This window comes from Eulemur rufifrons, chromosome 19 (assembly GCF_041146395.1).
Source record: "Eulemur rufifrons isolate Redbay chromosome 19, OSU_ERuf_1, whole genome shotgun sequence".
NCBI lineage: Eukaryota > Metazoa > Chordata > Mammalia > Primates > Lemuridae > Eulemur > Eulemur rufifrons.
This window is the reverse complement of record NC_091001.1, coordinates 104,061,282-104,076,484: the sequence shown is the minus strand read 5'-3', so window position 1 is coordinate 104,076,484 and position 15,203 is coordinate 104,061,282.

Below are 15,203 nucleotides of genomic sequence, written 5' to 3'. Positions count from 1 at the left end.
TCCCTGAGAACTGTGAGAAGAAGAAACCCCAGGAGATGTTAAAGCAACTCCCAGGCCCCTCTTGCTAGCCCTTTTCCCCTCTACATGACTTTGTGGGCTCAGAGGACTTGAACGTTTAGTTTCCACCTCATTTGTCTTCTTACGGTGCACTATTGCACTACATTACCTTGCTACCAACATGGCTTGAATTATTTCATCAAAACCAATAACTTCCAGATTCTATCTCTAATATACATTCTCTTCTGGACTCCAGGGTTTATTTCAAACTAACCCCTAACCCTATACGGTGGGCTGAATAATTCTCCCACCCTGAGATGTCTATGTCCTAATTTCCCAAGCCTATGGATGCGTTACCTGGACATAGCACAGGAGACTGCAGATGTGATTGAGTTGAGGATCTCGAGACGGGGATGATCCTGGGTTACCCAGCGGGGCCCAGTGTCATCACCAGGGACTGCAGAAGAGGGAGGTGGGAGAGTCAGCATCCGAGAGGAAGATTCGATGACAGAAGGAGGGTGGGAGTGATGCGGGCCGAGAGCCGAGGAGTGCGGGCAGCCTCCGGAGCCGGAACAGGAAAGGAGCAAACGCTCCCTGGAGCCTCCAGAAGGACTGCGCCTCTGCCAACGCCTTGGTTTTGGCCTAACGCTGACTTCCCACTTCTGATCTCCCAAACTGTACGATCATAATGAGTGTTGTTTTAAGCCACTTAGTTCGTGGTGATTTGTTACATCAGCAGCAGAAAACTAATATACCCTAGAGGGTCCCACAGGTAACTCCAACTCGCCGTCTGCCCTCCAACACGTGCTATTCCTACGGAACTATTCATTTCAAGGAAATGACCCACAACCCACCTAGTTCCCAATTAGAAACCCATCCTGGAAAGCTCCCACTTGCTCACCCGCCATGTCCAATGACGTCTCTGTGTTTTAAGATACAGTTCAAAATCCTTAAAGAAACCTACAGGGCCCTAAGAACGTGCCTGACAGTCTCTTGGACCTCCCAGGATTCTGTGCTCTGGCCACATCGGACTTTTGCAGGTGCCCAGACATCCCCCATGAGTTCACACACTTCTCCAGAACCAGCCTGGAAGCCACCCCTCCCTCCCCTGCAGCCGTGTCCCTGGTGACTCCTTGAGGTCTCAGCTCTCCAGACTTTTCCTCCAAGAAGCCTTCTCTGTATCCCCTGCTTAAGTTAGGTGCCCAGTCATGAGCATCCCTAAATTCCTGTGCTTCACCTTGTAACAGTCACCGCAGGTATAATGTTCACTTGCTCTCCTTCCAGTTACTCTGTGTCTCATGTAGGCAGGAGCCACGCCTGTCTGCCTCTTGGCTGTAGGCTCTGCAGCTGGCACCAAAGCAAACACTCAATAATACTGAAAAACAAAAAAAAAGAAAAAGAATGGGTGAGTGAGATTCAGGGAGCAGCTCAGGCCTAGGAACCTGGGACAAAGCCACCACGGAGGGACTCAGTATGACTTGGACTTTCTGCTCAGATGGGAAGAGGCTGGCGGAGCATTCTGCTTGGCTCTGGTCCAGAACAGGTTTGTGGAGCTGACCTGACAGACCGGGAGCTGAGCTCTCCCCTGCGGGGCTGGAGTTCTGGGTGGCATATCATGATAAGAGCTGATGTTTCTTGAGCTCTTATGCAATAGGCACTACGCCAAGAGCTTGCTTTATTGGATTAGCTAATTCGATCCTCACATGAACTCCATGTTGCTATTGTTATCGCATTTTACAGACAGAAAGATGAAGGCAGAGAGAAGTTGTGTATTTGGCCTAAATCATACAGCTAATAAATGACAGAGCTAGAACTCGAACCCACACACTCTGACTCAAGGGTCCTTGCTCTAAAACACTATGTCTTGCTTCCTACAGCGTGAAAGGAGGGGCTCTCAGAGGTTGTGTGGACAAAACTCCACCCATTGATATTGCCCCATTTACTTATTCACAAGTATTTGCTGCTAATTTACTAGGTAGTAGACACCGTGCTGGGTGTTGGGAATAAACAGATGAATGTCATGTGCCTTCAAAAGATCCAAACTTTAGTTAGAAGACAAGGACGAATAATAGTGTGATACAACGTGGCAAGAGGGGACACAGGGTAGAAGCCCAGGACAGGACTCAGACCTGCTTTCTCGGTTTTGAAAGGGGTGTAAACTGCTCCAGGTGGAGGAGAGGACAGGAAGGGCCACCAGGCGGAGGGGAAAGTGAGGGCAAGGGCATGGAAAGGGAGAGCAAAGGTGTTGGCATAAAACGCTTGTAATGTCTTCAGCTCAGCGCGGCAGGGAGGAGGCTGTGGGATGGTGGCAGGCAGATGAGGCCCACTGGGGACACCATGCCGAGGACCCCAGTCTGACTACCTCATTCCCATTACCTGGGGAAGCAGAAGCTGCCTTTCTTCTCCTCCCTGGGTCGCCACTTGGTTGCCAGCCTGAAGAGATGCATGCAGTTTACAGCAGTGAGTACAACGGCGTGAATTCTGACCAGTCGGACCAGTCCCTGGTCCAGATAAACAGCTGGTGCATCCTGGCTGCGTGTTAGCCCAGCCTCTAGCCCTAGCACGTAGCAAAGCTTGCTCCAAAGCTGTGAGGACAGCAGGAGGGAACTATGCTTCGTCACGCCTCAGGACACAAGGATGGGAACAGCCATCTTCTGGAATCGCCCTTGCCTGTGGAGGATTTGCAGCTGAAGAGAGGAGGCGGCATGCCACGGAGGGAGGATGGGACATCTGAGTCCAGACTCTGCTTCTATCGTCCACTGACCCTCTTGGAAGTCGCTTCCCTACTTGTAAAATGGAGTTAATTCTGCATACACTACAAAGCTATTGTGAGGTTCACATGAGACCAGGTATGGGAAGGTGCCTTGAAAATTATGAAAAACAAACACAGACAAAACAAAGCAAACCCCACAAAACAACTACTGAAAGGTCTTTGTTCTAAAGGGCATGAAAGTTTTATTTGGTCCACTTTAGAGAACACTCATCCCTTCAGCAAGGAGTAACTGAAAGCCCTACTCTGTGCCACACCTGCTCCTGCTCACCCACTTGCAGGAAATCTGTCCTTTCCCATTGCGTACGGGCCCACGGCACGGCCGCCCGTCAGGACACACGGGGCTGCCTCTGCCGCCTTCTCCTTTTCTTTCCTTGGCCTTGTCCTACTTGAATCACTCCCGGATTCTTCCTCTGACAGCTTTTTCCCAGGTCCCCTTCACTGGCAGAAGCAGCCATGGCCTCTGCTTTTAAGACGAGCTCAGCTTGTCTCGAGAGCGCAAACTAACACAGCCTCCTCCGTTAGATGGAGACAAGTATATTTGTGCACTTGCCCCTCCAGGGAAGACACTGTCCCTTTCTTAAAGGCCTTCGAGAATCTCGGTGTCTTTGTCTACGTGGGCCACACTCATGTGAGGACCCAGGTGCCTGGGAAGCCAACTGAGGAGCCATTTACAAGCGGGGCTGTAATGAGGAGGACCCTCGCGTCCTTCTGTCAGTATCATGGTCTGAACGAGGCCTGCATTTCATATCAACCTCTTCAATCCCAGCTATGTCATTCATAAAACTGGGATGATGATAATAACATCCTTCTTTCAGGATTATTATACAGAACAGATTGAAATAGTGTACAAGAACCAACTTTGTGTGTGATAAGCCCCAGTGTATTAGTGAGCTCAGGCTGCCATAACAACAGATTGAGGGGTTGAAACAACAGAAATTGATTTTCTCAAAGTTCTGGGGGCTGGAAGTCCAAGGTCAAGGTGCCTTCAGGGTTGATTGTTTTCTGGCAAGGCCTTTCTCCTTGGCTTGCAGACATCCCCCTTGTCACTGTGTCCTCACATGGCCTTTTCTCTGTGCACACACAAACCTGGTATCTCTTCCCCTTCTTATAAGGACAACAGTTCTATAGGATTAGGAACTCAGCCTTATAATCTCATTTAACCTTAACTGCCTTCTTGAGGGCCCCATCTCCAAATACAGTCACATTGGGGGTTATGAAGTTGGGGGAATGCAATTCAGCCCATAATATTCAGTATTCATGTAAACAATGTCTTTATAATGCTTAGTGCTCACCTTGAGAACAAACATGAACTGGACCTGAGGTTTTTCCAAGGTAAAATCTTTGGAAAATAAATCATAAATTTGTAGGGACACTTCCAAAGTAAAATGAAAATGTGTCCTTTAATCTTCTTTTTATCCGCCCACATTCCAGCTACACTTCTTTGCTTTGGGAGCCAATATCAGACTGGATTTCTTCATGAAAAATGCCCTTTGGAAATCTCCTGTGGCCACCGAATGCTCACTCTTCTCTCCAGGGAGCTAGCTACCACTGCTCCCAGCTCTGATTACTCCCAGCCTCTAAGGCAGGACCCCAGATCTGGGCCCTGGACTCCCGGGGCTTCTCCCCATCATCTTCCCACTTAGAGTTCTGTCTTAGTTGCCCAGGAACATAGCAAATTGTACATTCAGCGCAGCATGACCGACAGACTGAGCACCATCCTTTCTGTTTACCTGAAAGTTGGCCCAGTATCGAAAGCTCCAAATGAAAATTTACTCTTTTGAATAGAAATGCCACTTCATGTCATCTCTTCTGGGAGGCATCCCGTCCAGGTGTTCACATCGCTGGGGAGGACAGAAAGAGACTAACCTGGCAGAGCTGTGAGCGTGGGAGGAAACTCGCCGAGGACGTGAATCTAAGACCATCACTCTTGTTCTGCCTGGGAGTGAGTAGGAAATGAGTCACTGGCCCCCATGAAGAAAATGGCGGCAGAAATGAAACCAAAACGTCTGTTTCTAAAGGTAGCTCTTGATGAAACTAAGCTTTTTGTCCTCTCAAAGCTTCTTTTGGTCCTAAACTATTGCTGATAGAAAATCAAGTTTATATACCACATAAGGAGCAATTGACATTTCTTTTTACATTCCCTTGAGGCTGCTCAGCCCAGGTCACAGGGCAAAGTGGACTTGGGGACTGAAGAAGAGAGGTCAAGTGTTCCAACGTGGAGCTGGGATCCGGCCAGGGCCAAGGCTGAAAGCAGCTAAGTGGAGTGTCCTCTGCTAGGGGCGGAGGCAGGTATTCTTGGTTAAACTCACCCTCCTTTGTTCTTTTGAGTTATTATTATCATTTTTCCTTTTTGTTTCTTTAGGTAGAGTCATTCATTTACTCAAAAGCCAGTGCTAGGCACTGGGAAGGCAGAGATCAGTAGGAGACCTTCAGGAACTCCAGATCTGGAAGATGACATGCAACAGCTGGGTGGGTTTCAGGTTTGGTTTATTCAGCTGCTTAAATATGTCACTGAGGACCCACTTCTCTGCCTTACCAACAACAGCCTCACTTCCAGCCTATGCCAGTAATTAAGAGGGCTACTCACTTTCTTGTCTATACCTCTCCTCAAACCACAAAACCTTCTCTATACAGCCCACTTAGATGCACAATCCTGGTCCAACAACTCTTGTCAGTGAAATGACTTCTGGTGATGGGTTTACGGCTGGACTCTGAATGTTACAATTTCTGGAAGGGGGTGGAAGTACCAGGGTTGGCTTAGATTAAGCAGAATCCTCAGACATGCAGCATGAAACCATATTGCTGGTCCAATGTGGGAAGATGGAACGGTGCTCTGGAGGCAGTGGCAGCACAGGCCAGCCTACAACTAACTCTTCCTGTGGTTGTAATTCATGTCACTTAAAACTGACATGCATCTATCCCCAGCTCCCAACCACACTCCTCACACATACTCGTTCCCTTCCCTTTGTTCCTGGGTCTTCACACTACTATGGCCTACAGGCCAAATCCAACCACCTGCCTGCTTTTCTGTGATCCCTGACATAAGAATGGTTTTTATATTTTTAAAGAGTTATAAACAAAAACAAAAAAGGGACTGCATGTGCCCCACGAAAACTAAAATGTTTACTGTCTTGACCTTTATAGAATAAATTCACCAAATCCTGCTCTACCCTTCCAATATTTAAAATTTTTTCAAAATCAGTAATAATTTTTTACATCATTCTGATTAAATAAATATTGTTTATTATAGGCCCAAGTAATATACTATGATAATATTCCCTTTTTTAGTACAACTTTTTAAAAATCTAGCATTAATAATTATACTCATCAGTCCAGTTGTTCATCTATCTTCAATCTTTGTCAGGCTCTATTCATTGAATCAAATTTCTATTAACATTATTTTTAAAAATGTCAAGGATATCATGGAGTGCATCAGTTCCTCTCTGAGACTATTTCCTGGGTCTTTCTAGCTTTCTGCCCCAATTTGGTCTGTCTGTCCTCCAGGCACAACTGCCATCAGGGTACTCTTCTTTGTTGGATCACAATTTCTTGTATCCTACAAGAAATCCTGTCCTCTTTTCCCTTCATATACAATTTTTCTCTCCCAGGAGAGCATCCTCCAATAACTTCCCAAGAAAGGAAATATAGGAAATTGAGGGGTTGCCATTTTTATCTGAAGATTTCTTTATCCTACATTCATATCGCTGACATTTGGCTGTATAAAGAATTCTACTTTGACTTGTAATTTTTATCTCAGAATGATGAAGATAGGACTCCATTATCTCTAGGCATCTTTGTCTTTTTATTCCCATTTAAGAGTAGGTCACCGGGAAGCTCTGTGTCCATGAGACCAAGGTGCTTGATTGCTTGACTCCACTGTGAGGTGACTTTGGAGAGAGGATGAGATGAGTTGGCCTTCTTGTTAGGAAGTTCCCAGATGCCCACAACTGGATGTCTCTTATCTGGACTGTTCCACTTCAATAAACAACATGCCTGCATTTTCCACCATGAGGAGTGCATGCCTGGCATGCCAGGGTTTTGGGGAAGAAGGCTGAAGTACCAACATTCAGATTCAATGTATCCATTTCCTCTAAATCCTCCTGCTTTGGGCACTGTATTTCATCCCCTCTCTCTCCTGGGCCTGGTGTCTGAGTTTACAGCTCACCATTTTGGTTTCTTTAAAAATGTAAACTATGGTCTCCCACTCAGTTATTTAAAGCCTAGGAGGAGAACTGGAGGTTCAAATGTTTCACATTTTGATTTTCAGCCAAACCAATCATTTTAGCTCCATGTTTGCCTTCCTGCCCATCCCCTTCCTCCTCCACTGCCTGTGGTGGCTGGCAAGTGTGGAGCCTCCTAATGGTCCTTTAGGACTTTATGGTTTGTGTCACAAGCACCTCAGGTGATGCTTTCTCCTCCCAGCAACTTTTTTCATTCTACTTTGGTCTTCAAAAAGTCTGATTTGCTGGCAGCATTAGTTACTCATTCCAGGAAAGGGGCAGAACAGAACTGAAACACAGGACTGAAAATGAATGAATGGTAGGAAGCCAAGAGGAGGCTCGTTTTACAAGGAGTATGAAACTGTCGGTCTCAGGAGTGAGTTGGTAGGGAACAAATAGTTTCGAGAAGATACCTTCAGAAACAATGATTTCTCAGCATTCATTCAAAAACTGAGCTATATTCCAGGCTCTGTGCTTGATAATGAGTAAGTATGACTTGGTCCCTGCACTCAAGGAGCTCACAACCTGGGGATGGTGACTTGGTAGATAGGCAAATAACATGATGGTAACACTCAGAGAAAATTCCCTGAAGAAGAGACGTTCAAGAGCTATAAATCCTAGATGAGAGACACCTGGGCTGGGAGGTTGGAAATAACTTCCTGGTGAAGGGTATGTCTACCTGCATAGATTCAACTCTTCAATTTGTTGAATAAAATAGTTGTCCTTGGTTTCCTGGAGTCTTATATAGGATGGACCTCTATAAGCTCATTTTTCTTCATCATGGACCTGGCTTGGGGTATCCTCCAAGCTTGAGCCCTGTCCTGTGAACACAGTTCAGTTTATCAGTACACAAGACTGAGCTCTATTCCCCAGGTGTGGGGTGCAAGGATAACATACAAACAAGCACTTCCCAAGTCTGTCTTTGTGCTAAGAATTGTGCAGTTTCTCATGCATTTATTTCATCAAATATTCATTATAATTTTATAAGCTAGCTAGGTCCTAATATTATTCTACTTTATAAATGAAGAGAGTTAGAGAAGTGAAATATCTTGCCAAAACATCTGCTATACATGGTGAGGCCAGAAATTGAAGCCCAATCAGTTTGAATCATAAGATTGTACTCTCAACCACTAAGACATAGTGTACCCATGTTTTAGGATTGCCTTTTTCTCCTGGAAGGGAATGAAATGCTCTGCGCACCGGGAGCAAGGGTGTGCTAGATGCCATGAACACACACTGAAACTCAAAGTTTAAAATCAGCTCAGGCTCTGCTCTGGGTCAACCCTATAAGCTGGGAAGTCTCTGGGTTTATATAAGGTAAATTCTCCTCCAAGGGCTCAAGCAAATGCTACCAACTTCCCTCTAAGCCCTTTCCCAGTGCACAGAGTATGAAAAGGCATTAGAGAAATGAGGACTTTCTCCCTACTGTCCAATGTTCTGAGGTGGTGAATGAAATTGATGGGTCAGGAGCCACCGGCCCCTGAAGTTTATTAGTCCAGTCTTTGAGCCGATCCACCCTGCACTCCAAACACAGGACATAAACCATGAGGCTAAGGCCTGACGATCTTCCTGCTTCTGCCTGGCCCCACAGAACAGACTGACCCTGTGGTCTCAGAAAGAATTATGAGATCTGGCATCCTGTAGTGAAAGCAACAGGCATCTTCCCTCAGTCAACTGCCCTTGACACACATGAACAACATGATTCATGATTCATGAGAACTATTTCTTTCTTCAGAGGGACGCTTTGGCTTTGCTTTGGGCCCAGAAATAAATTGGCCATAGTCAACTCTCTTGGAGAAGTGGTTTCCCAACCACATAATTCTTCCTTCTGAGGACAATGGCTTTGCTCAGTATGGTAAAGGGGAAGTTTAACCAAAGGAAAAACTGAGCCCACACTGATAAAATATCAGTGTTATCAAGGGACCACCAGATGTGAGAGCTGACACTCTTGCCTTGCGGTGACTTGAGGAGCACCCTTTGTATACATTTTCCAACTGCCCCTAAGGGTGGATATCCCCCCCTCCCCGAAAAAATGTAATATAATGCTGGAGTTCAAGAAACTTGGCCTTTTTTGACTTAAACTTATTCTCCAATCCTCCTCCATCACCCACATAATGATGTTGTCTTTAGGCTCATAAAAACATATTTACTAAAGGACATGGCAGTCACCTCTCTGGAGGCAGCCTGTGTGGCACTGAGGAAGCCACATATGACCTGGAATAGCTACTGGCATTGACTATTAAATGCCAGCTATGCACCAGGGAACACCTAGATGCCTGTATTTATTCTCTCATTTTATCTCCATGAAACTCTACCAGGAGAGTAGTATTTGTCTATTTTTAGAAATAGGTTCAAAGAGTTAAGCAAATTTCTTAATGTACCATAGTTACAGAGTAGGACTTAATTAGGACTATGTGAACCAAAGGAGCGTATGTAGGCTGCCACTCAAGTGTTTCTACTTACAATGACATGGGAACCAGGCCTAAGAAAAAAGAAAATGGAACCCAAGTATGTTTTGATATGGATTTCAGAAAATCTACTGTTTCCTTTAAATCCCAAAGTACAATGATTTTCTGATTAAGAGACAGAGATGCCTATATTTGGTCTCCAAGTGGGGAATGTTGTCCACTCTGGCCAAGAACTTCACTTGCAGGGAGATCCTTTAAGTGTGAAGATGGAATGATGAAGGTTAGGAAGTCTATCTTTCATCCCTAAGGGAAACGTGACCCAAGGCTGGCCCTCCAGCCCCCTTCTCTGCCCAACCAGTCAAGGTGGGCACCATGGAGGCCCTGTAACACCACAATGCCATGGCCCTTCCACAGAGCAGGGCTCCCCTGGGCCTCTAGACTGAACAGTCCCTCACTCCAGGAGCAGCAGACCCCAGAGAATATCTTGCTCATCTCCTCCATCTTAACCACTTCACAGTAAAAAAAAAAAAAAAAATGACTTACCAACTTTAAGCACAATCCACTGTATTCAATTCCACTAGACAAATGCATTAGATAACTATTTATTTTCGGTCTGATATAGTAGATGCACATTGATATTGTGCAAAATGGTCTTTCATCATGTGGGAAAATAGTATAGCATCTATGTTGTTCTAAGTTTTTTGATATGTGGTTTATAATACATACAAAAAATTTATAACAGAATAACAAGATAGATATAAGTGATATTTATAAAAAACAGTATATAAATATTTGGGAAGGCACATGATAAAAGTTCTTTTTCTGAACTGATAGATGATCATAAAAATTTAAAAACAGCTGTGATCTGATGGAGAGACCTATGTGGCCAGAAAGCTGTGCAAAGTCCCATCGGAATGATGACAAGGCTGTACTTGTATGTGGGCCAGGGAAAGAGAGCAAAGATTGCAGAAGAAAAATACTGTTACTAGACAGTCGTAGTATTTAGATAAGCAAATTAATTGTTTAGATGTGTAAACTGTCATTAGATATAATTTTTAATCATTTAGTTATTGTTATTAGTAGTACCATTTAGATACATTTATTTGACTTTTCAGAGTTCCATTTCCCCTTTTCTTTTCACAGAAATTTGAAGTATCTTAGAGGTTGTGTTTACAACATTATTTCTAAGTGTACAATCCCCCCGTGCAGTGAGAGCCTCCCCTCATTCCCAGGCACAGCCTCTCTCGATTGCCATAGCTTAGAGTCCAAGGTGAGAATGGCAGGTGGTGTGGGGCCAGGGCCTCCCTCCTTGGACAAGCGCAGACCCCATCTCCTGGCTGCAGCAAGACACAGCCTTTCCTCCCAGCTCCCTCCCTACAGTGAGTGCCTCCTCACCTCTTTTCTTTCATTCAGAAAATCAAGGCAATGCCCATCCCAGTCTTGGAGTCATTCTGTAGTTCTCTCACTCCCTTGTCACCAATTGACACACCTCTCCGGATCATCAAATTGTCATCTGGAGCTACCTCCTAAATATTCCACATGTCGCCTCCCCTCTGACTTGACTCCTGTGGCCTTCCTTCCATCCTCCCTCATTCATTGCCCTTGACAGCATTTCTGCTTCTCTCTAATCTCCACTCTGTGGAGTAACCTTTCTAAAGTACTAATGGGATCCAGTTGCTGCTGTTGTTCAGACATCCTTCATTGGTTCCCCAGTCCCTAACCTGGTAAACTGTGGCATCCATGGTCTGGACCCAAGCCTGAGCCCTCACTACTCCCTCCCAGGCCACCAACATTCCAAGTGTGCACCAATGCCATTGCCCAGTTCCTTTCTAGACTTTGTTTAGAATGTCCCAGGTACACTTCCCTATCCTTCTCTAATGTAAAATCCTTCCTGCCCTACAAAGCCTTGCTTAATGTCACTTTTGGGACTCAGTTCCCAGACCATAGGAAGAGCTGATCACATTCTCTTCTGTGTGTCTCCTGCGCTATAGGTCTATCGCCCTGTTGTGTCTGTATGTTTGCATAGCTATGTACCCTGTTGGACTAAGAGCTCCTCAAGGATCAAGGATTACGTCCGATCATTGCACTCTCTGTGCAGCAGCTCCCGTCAGCTCTGAGTACCACAGTAGCTCAACCAGATCCTTTCCTCTACTGGTCTTTGCTGCCTCAATTCCTCATGAGCCACAACATTGCCCTAACTAGGAGGTGTAAGGGCACTCAGACTGGTAATGATCATTACTGAATATAAACATGACCGCCTGACTGCCAACAAATTTCCAGTAAGGGTTAAGAAATACGCGTTGTTTTTGGAATCTGGAGACAAGCCCTGCTAGCTGAAGTGTCTGGATTCTGGTCAAAGTAGTCCTCCAGGGAGCCATTAATGCTCACTCACAGTTGGGCTGCAAGATAAAAACCTGTTTTCCACTCTTAACCTCAATACTCTTTTAGTGGTTCAGAGAACTCCTGGCATATGTTGAAATGGCAAACACTGTCAGAAATAATTGGTACATATGGGAAAGGGAGGTAGAACCTAGTGATGCTGAGATGCATTTCAGAGATTAACATATTTTGTGGGTCCAAGAACAAGGATATTTGCAGTGAAACTCACACTGGAAGAGGCGATTAGGGAGGGGCTGTCTGTGCCTTTGATGTACCCTGTTGTCATCACCAGGATAGTGCGAATAAGGTTGTTCTCCACCCCACAACAGAAAGCTGTCTCTTTCTGTTCCCTTTCAAGTTCCCTTGTGTACTCTGCCTCCCTTCCTCTTAATCAGTCACTCAACTCTAGGGCATGTCGGTTCCTCTGTATCTTTTCCAGAGACTGAGTGAATAAGGAGTGGTGTAGACCTTTAGGCAATGGAAGAGAGCTGGAGCTATAGGAGGAAGAAGCTAAGATTATGAAAGGGGAGCCCCAGTAGCTGTCTACTTCTTGCTCCCAGACCCAACTGTAGGGCCTTCAGCAACTTTACTACCAAAGACAAGAGATTGATCAATGCTCCAAAAATTCAGCTTTAGCTGCTACTAGCTAGAATTCAGTGGGTGGGAGAACCCTGGAGAAGTCCTCTCGTCTAACCATACCCTAGTGGCCTCATCCATGGAGAATGGAATGGAGAGATGACATTTGTCTTTTGGAGGTCAAAGTTGCTTTCAGCTGGTAGGGCTCCTGGCTGAGCGCTGATACCTGGTTGGCTTTATTGAAAGCAAGCACAGGGTCCTATATTGGGTTTAAGATCATTGCATATAGTTATGTAGGTTGTGTTCTGCTCAAATTTAAGAAATACCACTTGTATAAATGTCATGGGGTGATAGTCACATAAATGCTAATTAAATGGAACCCCCTAGAGTTGAGCAGTACCCAAGCTACATAATGGTGAACCTCTCCTGCCTAGGGTGAGGTTCAGATATGCCAGAGGAATCCAGGACCTCCTGTAACATAACCCCTCTGGTTTGGTTGGATGAGCTTGATTTCTGATTAGGAAGGACACATATAAACTGTGGGTACCTTCTTTTTTGGAATGAAATTCAGGACTCGTGGTTGACAAAATAATCTTTTTGATTTATGATGGTACTGATAGTGTGCACTCTTAAAGAGTACAAAAATACATTATTTTTAGTTAAATAAGTAATTTTACCAAAATGAATAAACTTAACATTATATTGGAATGATCTTGGAATGCTTATACAGATAAGACACTACAAAGATATTGTATTCATCAGCTCAGGCTGTCATAACAAAATGCCACAGCCTGGGTGGCTTAAACAACAGAAATTTATTTTTTCATAGTTCTGGAAGCAGGGAAATCCAAGGTCGAGGTGTAAGCCAATCTGTTTTCTGGTGAGGGCTTCATTCCTGGCTTGCAGATGTCCACCTTCTCTCTGTGCCCTCACAAGGCAGAGAGAGAAAGAGAGAGAGTGAGCTCTGGTGTCTCTTCCTCTTCTTATAAGAACAACAGCCATATTATATTAAGGCCCCTATGACTTTAGGTTCTCATGACATCACTTAACCTTTATCACCTCATCACCAGACCTATCTCCAAATACAGTCCCATTAGGGATTATAGCTTCAACATATGAATTTTGAGGGGACACAAACATTTATTCCCTAACAAATATCAAATACTATTCACTGGCCCCATAAACCTAACCCAATATACAGCCAGCTCCTAAGATGGTCCCTCATAATTTCTCCTTTGTGATGTTCACGCCTTTGTATAATCTCCTCCAACACTGAATAGGGCTGAGCTCTGTAACCAATAGGATATCGTGGAAATCACAGTATATAGCTTTTGAGGCTTGATCAAAGACATTGTGCTTTCCACCTTGCTCTTTTAAATCACTAGCTCTAAGGTAAGTTGTCCATTATCTGGTCAGGTCAGCCAAGCAGCTCTACAAAGAGGTCCACATGGCAAGAACCAATACACCTGCAAAGTTTTTAGTCAAGTTGTATTGGCAGAAGCACTGCCAAGCTTGGATAGAAAACGAGAGTGTAAAATGCGAAGGGGTCTTTGGGCATCCAAACTTCTAGAGGCAGGGAGCAGGCCATGAAAAGCACTCAGCTGAAAAAATGTGCTACCTTTCACGGAAAAGGAAGAGTGACTGAGAGGGTGGAACCAAGAGCTCAGTTAAAGCCTGCACGGTCACACTGGTGCTGTGTGGTGAGAGTGACAAACTGTATGTGCACAGCTGCCCCATAGTACCACCTGTTTGTCACCAGAAAGAAGTGTCACCAGAATTTTCATGCAAAATGAAAGAGAGCTCTTGGTACCAAAGTTTTAACAGTTGCAACAAGCTGAGACACTTTGGAGATAGCATGGGATAGTGGAAGGACCTCTCGGGTCTAGAACCTTGCTCTGCCCCTGGCCAGCAGTGTCATCTGAGGCAAGAGACATCATTGTCTCTCAGCCTCAGTTTCCTCGTCTGTACAATGGTGGTAATAACAGTGACAACTTGACAACTCGTAGGGTTGTGAGCATTAAAGAGCAGATGTGTGTAAATCAAAGTGCTTTTGTTCATTTGTCCTTCCTTTGGAGGGGCTGTTTTGGGGCAAATGGGAGATTTAGTAAAGAGCTGTTTATATTGAATTTTTGCCAGGGTGACATTTAATATATTAAGATTCAATTGACATTTTAGACTTACAATTTGGAGAGACACACGGTAATATCAACCTATTCTGAAAAGTAGTGTTAATAATATGTTTTCCCCCCCCAAATTGTGATATGATGTCATGGAGTCCACAGCACAAAACTCAATTTCCATTTTAATTCGTATTAGAAATACAGTCAAACAGGCATGCTTTTGCTAGGAAAAGCGATCCAAATGTTTCCTGGGACTTCTTCTCCCATGGCCCTCCCCTCAAAGAATGTCTACAAATAAGCAACGGATTATATAGAACTTAGGGCTCAGGTTCCACCTTCATCCATCTTTATGGCTCCAGGACCTTTGCTGACACCGCCGCCCCTAGCCCACAGTGGCCCCTTGCACAGTCCCTGGTCTCCTCGGCTTCTGAGGTTAACCTCAAAGCTTCCCTCCTCCCTCCAGCCTTCTTTGACATCCTCAGGCAGGGTTAGCAGTCGCCACAGTCATTCCACTCTCCCCGGTCCTAGAGCTTTCACCGTCCCGGCTGAGTACCGGCACTTTTATACAGTGCGTGCCTTCCCCTAACTCCTACCTCACACTAGACCATGAGCTCCTAGAGGACAGAGAGCATTTATGGTTTCAGTTTATGTTCTCTAACCAATAGTACACTGTCTGGCAACTTTAACATGATGTTTATTTATACAGGGAGGAAGGAAGGAAGGAAGGAAG